Consider the following 12,189-nt stretch of genomic DNA (forward strand, 5'->3'; position numbering starts at 1 on the left):
TTAAATTATCAAATAGGTATCTGCACTTCCATATATTATTGAAAACGTGATAAAAATAATCAAAATAAATACATTATATAGTATGTCTGTTTATTGGGGGTGTGTATGAATGTCCTGAATCTTTAGAAGTTATTATTTTTGTTTTTAATTTCTTAGCTACTTTGTTTTTCTAAACAATTAAAATTAAAAACAAAACAAAACAAAAAACACTTATAATGGACCAAGGAAAAGGTTTATTTTCAAAAAGTCATAACAAACAAAATGTTTATTCCAGAAACATAAAATAATTTGGAATGCAATTACTGTCCAAATTCAGCTTCAAACATTAATTGATTTGAATTTTTAAAAGGGCTTTCTTTCACGGTTCGGACTTCTGCCGTAAAGCTCATCTTCATCACTTTCAGCTGAAACTGCTTTGGCTACAGTTGACAAGGCATTTCAGACCTCCCTTTCAGGTGGTGTTTGTGGGACTTGTGAAGGGGATGGGGATGGAACAGGCAAAGCTGAAGTGAAGGGTAAACTTGCAAGAGTGGACAGATGTTTTGGGAGGGGAGTGTTGTCATTAGGGGCCTCGTCTTTGGATTTTATTTAGTTAGGTGATGTTGTTTACTTCTGCGCGTTCGGGGGTAAGTGACCAATTCATTCAGAAGCTTATAGACCACTATCTTGTATTTGCAAATGCCTTAACAGATCAAATTAAAAAATTAAAAAATAAAACTATCCATACCAGTTTGCATTTCTAATGGTTTATGTTTTATTGAGATTTCTGAAGTAGACTATCATTCACTAATGGAGAAATACAAAAAACCTTTTTAAGATTCCTACCTTCTTTTGTGTGTAATGTATGGTGATAGGAAACCAAGGATGTCAAAAAAGCCAATTTATATCTGCTGCTCGCTTCAAGCCCACTCTTCTTTTTATTAATTGATTTTTTCCTCCCTGATATACTTGTCCCTCAGACTTTTCCACGTCGTCATGCATTCTGTGACTAAAATTCAGTTAAGATAGATTACTTTTCTGAGTTTAGACTTACATAAAACAGAGTAATCAGTGGGTGGAAATGCAAATATAAAGCTCTGTCATTTTTATTTGCTTTCTTGGATCTTACTGCTTCCTACAATTTTAACTTTGCTCTCAGATATTTCACTCAATCATCAAATCCCTCTAAAAACTAAAATAGCTGGTAACAAATGTTTCAATTCCTCCCTGAATTTTCATTCTGATTTTTAATTTTTTTTTTTAAATTTATGGTCAGCTGTGTCATGGCTTGATTCAGTTGCCAAGTTAACAGAAAGAGAAATGATTCTACTGTAAAATACTATTTACCATTCATAAATTATACAAAATGATAAAAGGTTATCACTCTACTCAGTTTGTTTAAGGCACCTTTCGGAGTGTATTATAAAGTCGTTTAATTCTTTGGGCTATTGGATTTGTAGAAGCAGTCACCTCTGATTTACTGGAATTATAAAATAAAAGAAAATGTTAAAGAAAATACCAGTCTTCAAAGTGCACATGGTCATTTTATGGAGTAGCTTTGCACCTCATTCAGTTCCTGCTTACTATCAGAATAGATTGTTGAGAAATGCATTATTGATGTAGCCCTACATATTTATTTTTTAGCCATTAGTAATTTTCAAAAAGCTGTGAGTGTGTGTACAATATATTCGCTTCCAGCACTGTATTTGATAACTGCATTATTTACAGTATCCTGCTTATTACCTACTACGGACATTATTACAAAAATAATAATTTTATTATTTTTTCTGGTCTCCAGGGTGTTACAAAAAAGACTTGCCTTTCATATACTGTAGGCTACCACACACTGCTTCTTTTGACTGGCGGAGTAGTGCTGAAAGATGGTGAACAGGTGTCACACGTGTAGCATGTGTGTTTTGTCACTGACAAAGGGTTAATGCAATAAAACGCCAGACAATGGGCTGCTAAATTGTTTACCCCTCAAAGCCACTGTCATTTTGTTTAATCTAATAGAGACTCAAATATACCTTTAATTTTCCTACAAACACATGTTCTTAAAAACTAAATATATACTGGTATCTGCTTAAGTTCCCTTCTCTTTTCTCTTAAATCCTGAAAGTTGAGTTCATGGGTAATGGAAACGAGAAAAGGAAAATTAAGTTTGACAAGTGTGATCCTTTGTTGGCAAGGTCCAAGCAGGTCAACGGTGGTAGGTGTGAATCAACTTATTTTAGACTCTCCAGTGTTAATAACTTAAACCAATTATTTTGTGTTTTTTCTCCTGGTTTTACCAAGCTTTGTTTTAAATAGATATTTCCAGCTGTAATAGAATTGGGAATATTTTACTCCAGCCCAGCTTCATTGGTCCCAATAGAGCAAGATTTCCATTCACCTGGTTAACAAAAGACAGAATAAAAGGATTCAACAGTACTGTAACTTTGGATAAAGTTGCATGTTAGAAACTCAGACAATTCTAATGCTAAATTGCTTTTGAATACAAAGCCAGGAAGAGTTAATTCTAGAGCTACAGAACACCCTGCAAAGTTAACGAGAAATGCATTAAGTTGCCTTTGCTGCATCCTGTGTTTTCCATACCGCAGTGTTATATTTTTAAACATATTGGAGACTGTTTTCAATTTTTTAATCACACATCATGGGTGATCAACAGGGTTCGTGAGGAGAACAAATAAAGTCTTGTGAGGATCGCAATGTATCCATATCATGCTCACTCCTGCAACAGTGATGGTTTTCTTTTCCTACAGTGTACCACTCATTTCAGTTAGAGCACCAGCATTGTTGCAGGGAGCATGAGCTGGACACACTGATGTTTAGAAGAAAAAAAAATACATATATCTTTCTTTTCGGAGGGCTGTGGGAACCTGGTGAAAAAACATTTACCAGTTTATTTACCGATGATGTGTGAATAAAAAATAATCAAAATTATTGGGAATATGTTGAAAAAAATTGTGATATGGGCAACATGGGATACAGCAAAGGTTAAGTAATATGTTTCATGATGTTGTTATTTTGAAAAAAGAAAAAACAAGGTGAGACAGGAACTTAGAGTAAATAGCACAGTTCTGAAATATATAGCGTTATACGTCCCCATGTGTTGCTACAACTGTTTAAATAACATACCTGTAATTTTTCTATTCATTGTTAACATCCTGACAATTTTTTACATTTATACGTTTTTTCAAAATGTCCACTGTAGTGCACTGGGGTTTGAGATCTGTCCTCTAAATCACTGCGGGAAGAGCGATAAAAACATTAAAGGAAAAACATAACTGGCTTTTCTGTTCTGTACCATGTCATGGATCGTTATTGCTGTGTTACCCGTTTGACAATGTGGACTATCCGTGCACTAGAGCAGACATTTTGAAAAACTCTTTGAAACAGACTTTGAAGTTATGAGTGTAAAAATGTGTCAAGATGTTAACAATGAAAATAGAAATTACAGGTACTTTATTTAAACAGTTGTAGCAACACTTGGGGACATGTAACGCTATATTTTTCACAACCCCACTACTTACTCTTCAACTAACAGTTAAGTTACGTTGTAGTTCTTATTATAAACACAAAATTTGAGATATTGATTAACTCGGCTTTAAAAGCAGTTCGAATCATGAAATTCAGCAAGGGTTTAACTCTGCGTTGTGTACTTTTTGAGTTAAAGGGAGTGCCTAAAAATGTGTTCAATTCTTATGGCTAGCCATAGCTCAAAATGTGTGAGGTGTATAAACATGCCATTCAGCACAGACACGCTCCTACCAGGAATCAAGCCTTTTGATAAAAATGTTAAATGAAAAGATATACTAGAAAATGGATCAGAGATTTTCTTTAACCTGATTGGTCAATATGAGGTCTCTAACCTCTGCTAAAGGACCTCGAATGTTATCGTTCAAACTATGTTTAATCACTGTTCCAAATCAATCCATCTGAAAATATGTAAATACCGTCTGTCTGTATTTGACCTTTTTTTCTGCTTGATGAAAGAAAATCTCCACCCTCTGAATCAGTGATGTAGTCAAGACCAAAATTTTGAGACCAAGACCGAGACTGGATATGTTGAGAGTGAGAACACATATGTTGAGACTGAGACCGGATTTGTTGAAAACTACACAGAAAGTAATATTCAGTGTCTCATAGGCTTCGCAGTTGCTTCAATAATTCTGTTCTGAAGTTTTCAATTACACATACAGGATTGTGCTTCTAAAATTAATCTTTCACATCAGACTTTTAGAAATAGTAAAGCAATAAAATGCATTATTTATTATTATTATTATTATTATTATTATTATTATTATAAGCATGATATAAAATTAAAGGGTAAATAAGGACCTTTTTATTTTATTGTGTTACATGTTCCAACGTGTTGCAACAACTTTTTTAAACTTTTAAATTGCATTCCATGTCCCCAAGTGTTGCTACAACTGTTTAAATAAAGTACCTGCAGTTTAAAACAATTTTAAAAAATAATAATTTCATATTGGACTGACGTTTCTCTGCATTTATTTCTGAGATCTGAGCCTGTCTTTAAAACTGTAAACTGTTTCCTAATTTAATCAGGGTTATCTAATAATGATAAAGCGAGATGAAATATTGTGTTCGCTAGCTTTACATGCAAGCTATACACATGTAAAATAATTGACTTACCTTAAAAGGAAGAAGTTCCCCACACCTCTGACACCTTTGTGTGGCAATGCTTGCACTTTGCCACCCATTTATTATTTTTCTCATCAATTTAAAAATGGATTAAGGCGAATTGGATGACGACTGGCTGCTTGGATGCCATTTCAATTCTTAAGTGTTCAAAACACGTGACCACATTTACTAATAGTAATATTTAAACTGTAAGAAACTCGAGAGGCGTGAATTTGTCACAGAAACCAAAACTAAACCTAAACTTTTTATAGTTGCCGCAATTTGTTATGTGCCCACAGTGACTTTCTATTATTTAACTGTAATTTTGTTGCAAAATATTACAAACAGAAAAGGAAACGTCACACTCAATTCTCTTTTGCTAGTACGGGATTGGTATGCCTGTGGTTTTATCCATGGTAAATGTATGGTCTATGTTGAGAGGACTTTAAATGCTACTAGAATCTACTTTTAATTTTTTTTTTATTTTTTTAAACCATATCTTTTGTCATTGAAAATTGTTTATGTCTACGAGTGTGTGTGTGTGTGAATTTTGGGTGAAAATGAGCATATACGATAATCGAGTGTATTGCCGAGACCGAGATCAAGACCTCAAAATTTGATATCGAGACCAAGGCTAGGTCTCGAGACTCCACCACTGCTCTGAATGTTGTCTGTCAATGAAGACTATTCCTCACTGTCTAAATGTTCAATCTATCTATTTATATTTAGTACAGTAGTGCCTCGCTAAACCGAACATGTCTGGAGACAGAGGGGACCCACTTTGGAGGTCGATCGGTTCGGTCTCACCTCCGCGAGGCGGCTCTCCATCTGCTTTCTTCTGTGCCAGTCTCCTTCTTTGGAGACACCTTTGCATGTTTCTTTCTTTCTCTCTTTCAGCATTCCTGTCTCCTCTCGTAGCTCAGCCTTGATTTCTTGATTTCCCCTTGGTTCGGTCACCTCCACGGCTCTCCGCAACCCAGGGGGAAATCCTGTCCTCTTTTTATAAAGTCACAAGCATATCATTCCTATTTCAATTCCCAGTTGTTACATGTTTGGTGGAAACAATATATAGCAATACTGTACGGTACGTATTTATTTTTTATCTCGTTAGATGTTTGATGCAGTACATTCACCAGATAGCCTACTTTTGATTTATTTTTTAATCTTTATGCTGACATGGTGGTGGTCTCAATTATGAAGTGCATAACTGAATTATCTAACATTAAAGATTGAATAACATGAAGGGTCATTGAATGTTATGGCTGTTTTTAACTATGGACCAGCAATGGTCGTCACACTTTTTACTCTTTATTGTCTTCTTATTTGTAATGACATTCTATGATATTCTGTTCCTAACTAAGTATAAGAGTAACCTTTCGTGTATATAGGGATATTTTAATATTGGTCTAACTTTACTCATAATATGATATTTAGGCTGTTCAAAAAGCGTAGCTCACCTGAGACAACCTGCCTCATATAGGGGTTGGTTGTTACAGATTATGCGGTTGCTTTTACAACGGGAAATTATGCAATATTTCCATTTTTCATAATAACATAATGCTTTTATCTTGTAATGCAGGATTACAATGGCAGATAATGTGATATGAACATAGGCTATATATGATATGACTAAGACTACAAAGAGACTAATATTTCAACTGAGTTGAACCCATGGTACAAAATCATATTACAGCCTCCATAGAAGGGATGACAAACATTAAAGAATTCAGATTGATATATCTGGTGACATGGCCAACATGTCAGTGTATAAAAGTATAAACACAAAACGAAAACAGCTGGTGGTGTTGTACCTTCCTCAGTTTTTCTCTTAGAGTTCTGAACCATGTTTTCAACCCCATGTACATTAGTTATAAATCAGGAGAACTAACAGTTATGCATACATTAAATCTCAGTCTATATAGGTATATAAAAGGCCTGTGTGTATGCATTATTATTATTATTATTTATTTCTTAGCAGACGCCCTTATCCAGGGCGACTTACAATTGTTACAACATATCACATTATACATTATTTCACATTATACAGATATCACATTATTTTTACATACAATTACCCATTTATACAGTTGGGTTTTTACTGGAGCAATCTAGGTAAAGTACCTTGCTCAAGGGTACAACAGCAGTGTCCCCCACTGGGGATTGAACCCACAACCCTCCAGTCAAGAGTCCAGAGCCCTAACCACTACTCCACACTGAATTGCGTACCGCTTTGTACATGCCCCCCAAATAACACACAAGTTTACAATAATATGAAGCAATCAATAATAAAATGCCCACTTATGACCCCTGAGTGTCCAATAGCATTCACCTTCTGAATTGTATCAATCAAAGCTTTGCTTACCAGCTAATTGCAATATAAGAGCAATTCTTCAACTATAAGCCTTTGGGCCACACAAAATAATTAAAAACCAGAGGGATGCAAAACAAAATTTATCTATTCAGTTGTTTGTCTACAACTACTATAAATAGGAAACCTTTAACAGCCTTGACTGATTATTTTTCAGATTATCATTTTTGTAAACCATTGTCTCGAGTTGCTTACACAAAATGTCACAGTTATTTATATACTTAAGTCTTTTTTAAATAAATGTGAAGTAAGAATGAGTGTAATAAAAAAAGTAATATTACCTAAAACTTCTAGACAAGGTGTACTCCATAAAAACACCCTTTTTAGTACCAAAGAATATACTTTCTGTTTAAATTATTTTTTTTTTTGTTGTTACTTAAATGCTTCCCCGTTGTCTATTATCATGCTGTTGATATATAAGGAATTTAGAAAGCACAAAACAGATAATTATCCCAAAACATCAATTGTGATGGTGATGATTGCTGTTATGGTAATGACATGAATGTTCTGGTAATGACACACACAACTTTTACGTTACAAACATCTTGTTTATTTATTTTCACACCATAATATGCTGTTAACCAGTAAACATAATTGACCAATTATTCTTCATTTGCCAGAAACGGCTGTATCACAGCATCCGTTATTGGCCAAATTAGAAAAAAAAAAATCTTACACCAATTATGCATAGCCAGATATTGAGAATAGAAACATTGTGTAAAATGCCAAAACCAGGATTTACTGCATAAACCAACTGTATGCACTGTAATTACTAACTCTAATTACTAACCATGTTTTAACCTACAGTAGAACCTCAGAGTTGTAAACACCTTGGGAGTGTGGAGGTCATTCGTAAGTCTGAAGTGTCTTTGAATATAAGTTTTAATGTTTTTAATAAATTTGTTCATCTACTATCTACTATTGTCTGAAAGGCTTAGTATTTAAATTATAACTGTAGCAAAAATACAGATTAATACGTCGAGGAGAACCTGGGTTAACATAAGGCTTGCATTTGTGCAGCTTGCTCAGTCATTCAGACTGCTTTGGCTCGAAATTTTGTTTAAAATGGTAGCATTTTTTCTTTGCCTTTTTAAATATAACTGACAATTCCTCATTGCTGAGAATGATATCACTGTCAAGTTTTTAAAAATATTTCCAATGTCTTCTTTCAATTGAATGTGTAACATGTGTATTTCCCAGTTATTGCTATTTCAGTAGGTTAACCTTGCGTTTTTCTAAACAGGAGTCTGATTGCATTGTAGGCATGGTTGAGAGATTGAATGCTACAAGCTAAAAGTGGGGTGTCTGGTTGACCGGTCAGTCAGGCCATTGACAAAAAAAAAAAAAGTTGTTGCAAAATCACATTTACTGGACTGTGCTGAAGGTGTTCCATTACATTTTGAAATATATGTAATCACTTTTGCAGAACCTTCAGAATGATTCAAGTAAATGTAATATAACAATCTAATTGCTATTGTACATGTGATTACATTCGCAAGCTTTCTGATACCTAAATTGAATTCCTAAATTGTGTTTAATAAAGTACAGTTACAGATCAGATTTTTTTTTTTTTGTGTGTGAACCAATTTTGCTAGCAACTGACATAGCAACAGTATGGATATAAGGGATTTAAGAGGCCTCATGTTTTATAAAACATACCTCATATTTAAAGTATAAGGTCACTCTTGGACTCACACCACACATCTCTTAATTCACTATTATAAATACTACCCAGAACAACATTTCACTGATCACATCTGTAGACAGCCCTAGATCAGAGGGCAATGGTTACTTTACCTCTCTGGGGTATATGTACTGTATCAATAATTATACTACAAGTGCTGAGAGATCTTGCGTTTAATACCTTTTTCATATTGAGGCCACAGAGTGAATATTTTTGTTTTGGAATCCATCTTTAGTCAATTAATTTAAATCCTACATAGATATTTCACTCATGAGGACGGCCATAGAGAGTTAATTCAGCCATGCTCATGCATCGATTAACTACACTGAACAAAAATATAAACGCAACATGTAAAGTGTTGGTCCCATGTTTCATGAGCTGAAATAAAAAGATCCCAGAAATTTTCCATACGCACAAAAAGCTTATTTCTCTCAAATTTTGTGCACAAATTTGTTTGCATCCCTGTTAGTGAGCATTTCTCCTTTGCCAAGATAATCCATCCACCTGACAGGTGTGGCATATCAAGAAGCTGATTAAACAGCATGATCATTACACAGGTGCACCTTGTGCTGGGGACAATAAAAGGCCACTAAAAAATGTGCAGTTATGGTATGGCTAGGCACAAGCTACGGACAACGAACACAATTGCATTTTATCGATGGCAATTTGAATGCACACAGATACCATGACGAGATCCTGAGGCCCATTGTCGTGCCATTCATCCGCCGCCATCACCTCATGCTTCAGCATGATAATGCACGGCCCCATGTCACAAGGATCTGTACACAATTCCTGGAAGCTGAAAATGTCCCAGTTCTTCCATGGCCTGCATACTCACCAGACATGTCACCCATTGAGCATGTTTGGGATGCTCTGGATCGACGTGTACGACAGCGTGTTACAGTTCCCGCCAATATCCAGCAACTTCACACAGCCATTCAAGAGGAGTGGGACAACATTCCACAGGCCACAATCAACAGCCTGATCAACTCTATGCGAAGGAGATGTGTCACGCTGCATGAGGCAAATGGTGGTCAGACCAGATACTGACTGGTTTTCTGATCCATGCCCCTACCTTTTTTTGTTTAAGGTATCTGTGACCAACAGGTGCATATCTGTATTCCCAATCATGTGAGATCCATAGATTAGGGCCTAATGAATTTATTTCAATTGACTGATTTCCTTATATGAACTGTAACTCAGTAAAATCTTTGAAATTGTTGCATGTTGCGTTTATATTTTTGTTCTGTATACATACATAACTACATAACATTTCCATGACTAGTCCTACTTACACGAATAATAATAAAACTAAAATTTAAAAACTGATTAAATTAAGATGTAGTAGAGGCGGAATTTATCTATGACATGTATTCTGTAAGTCTGAAAAGCTGAATCTCTGTTACAAGTCAGGGTTTGATGGAGGGCTGATAATAGGCTGTCAGTTGGCAGGTGATTTCTATATCCAAGAATGCACATACTATTGATAATTCACAAGAAATGGTCAGTCTCTAAAGTTATAGAATCATGGATCATTCTGAATATGTGACTTCACTGCAGATTTGCACCTTCAACTTTCCTTAGTAAGAAATTGTATTCTTTGAGGATAGGTCGCATATCCCTCTGAACAGTTGCATCCTGGCTGCCCATGGTTGCCCTACATTCTGTTGACTGTATTACAGCAGGTGTTTACATGTTTTTGTTCAACCCCGGAGGTTACCATTTCCAATTGTGGACAGTAAACGGTAGATGCAGTGACTTATGCAGTATGTTTTCCAAAGAAGCTACTGCACAGAGTCAACAAATGCTACTCATACAAAGGTGCCAGTTAAACTAACATTCCTTTCCTTTTGAAGCCCATCAAGTACGCCCTTAAATTTACAGTAGCACAAATAAGTCTTTTATTTCTTTTCTTAACCAAAGTATTTCTACTAACATCAAAGAGAACTGATGCAGGCAAAGTTTACTAAAATGTGCATTTGATAAATACAAGCAGAAATAAGGTCTAATGCACTTTTTTACAAATAGAAAATGGGATTTATATTTAGACTGCTTCCCCAAGGGACTTCTCAGGAACATAGTGTAGCTGCGGACCGGGGCTGACCAAGCTGTATTATTTATTAATTTTCCCTTCTTTCTAGGTCAAACTGATGTGCAGCACGGAGACAGTTTTTAAATCAGTTAAAGAACCAAGTAAATATCTAATGGAATTTCAAAATCCTGCAGCTTGCCAGCCATTGCTGCCTAAAAGGAATGTGCACAATGAACTGTGACAACAAAGATGTTTGAAGTGATGGAGTCGGTAACAGTTGTGATGCAGTCACCGTGTGGTTTGGAATTTACTGAGCAATAATAAAGACAGATTCCTAAAATGCTCTTTTTTAATTGACCATTTCTGGACATTTCTTTAAAGTGTGTATTTTCTTCTGTTTTGATTTTCTGGGGTTCAAAATATCCACTGAAGACTGTTTGTGCAGTAAGTGTAAACCTTTATAAAAGGTTCCCATAGTTAAAGTGTAATAAAGCACAGTGAAAGCCTTACCACAGTATACCATCCACAAACAGACAGATTGGTTGAGAGGTTTAACAAAACCCTCAAGTCCATGTTGAGGAAAGTGGTAAGCAAAGATGTAAGGGGCTGGGATTTGTTGCTTCCCTACCTCATGGGAGACGCGAGGTACCTGTCAACTCTGGACTTGACAAAGGGATATTGGCAGATCCCATTAACATCCAGCTCTAGGGAGAAAACCGCATTTGCGACCCCAGGGGGCTTGTTTCATTTCCAGACCATGCCTTTTGGGTTGCATGGAGCCCCGGCGACTTTCCAGAGAATGATGGACAAGGTGTTGGCCCCACATCGTCAGTATGCGGCAGCGTATATTGATGACGTGGTAGTGTTTAGCTCCACCTGGAGGGAGCATTTGGTTAGACTCACGGCTGTCCTTCAGTCTCTGAGAGAAGCGGGTCTAACAGCTAATCTGGGGAAATGCGCGTTTGGCAAAACCGAGACTCAATATCTTGGCTTCATTATGGGTAATGGTAGAGTGAAGCCGGTAGCCTCCAAGGTCCAGGCGTTGGTGGACACACCGGTTCCTCGGACCAAGGCCCAGGTGAGATCGCTTTTAGGACTGGCAGGCTATTACCGCCGTTTCATCCCCGAGTATTCCACCATTGTTAGTCCTTTGATCGACCTCACCAAGAAGGGCGCCCCAAATTCTGTGCAGTGGTCAGGGCAGTGTCAGGGAGCGTTTGATAGGATTAAGGAGATTCTGTCCCAGGCCCCTGTGTTGATAGCTCCGGATTTCAGACGGGAATTCATCCTCCAGACTGACGCTTCGGATGTGGGTCTGGGGGCTGTTTTGTCCCAGGAGATAGACGGAGTGGAGCATCCGGTGCTATACCTTAGTAAGAAAATGGCTCCACGTGAGCGTAACTACTCTGTCATAGAGAAGGAGTGCTTGGCCATTAAATGGGCCATGAACTCGCTTCGCTATTATCTCCTGGGACGACCGTT

The 12,189-nt window shown here is 36.5% G+C and overlaps 1 long non-coding RNA gene across 1 annotated transcript in view; it reads right to left on the reverse strand.

Moving 5' to 3' along the window:
• Positions 1–228: 228 nt before the first annotated feature.
• The window catches only part of LOC131701762 (uncharacterized), a 30,098-nt gene continuing 18,137 nt past the window's right edge, over positions 229–12,189 (reverse strand). The window contains exon 3 of the long non-coding RNA XR_009308994.1: positions 229–2,371. This is a non-coding gene — a long non-coding RNA (uncharacterized LOC131701762). The remainder of the gene's footprint in view (positions 2,372–12,189) is intronic.

The sequence above is a fragment of the Acipenser ruthenus genome, chromosome 2 (genome assembly GCF_902713425.1).
Source record: "Acipenser ruthenus chromosome 2, fAciRut3.2 maternal haplotype, whole genome shotgun sequence".
Classification (NCBI taxonomy): domain Eukaryota; kingdom Metazoa; phylum Chordata; class Actinopteri; order Acipenseriformes; family Acipenseridae; genus Acipenser; species Acipenser ruthenus.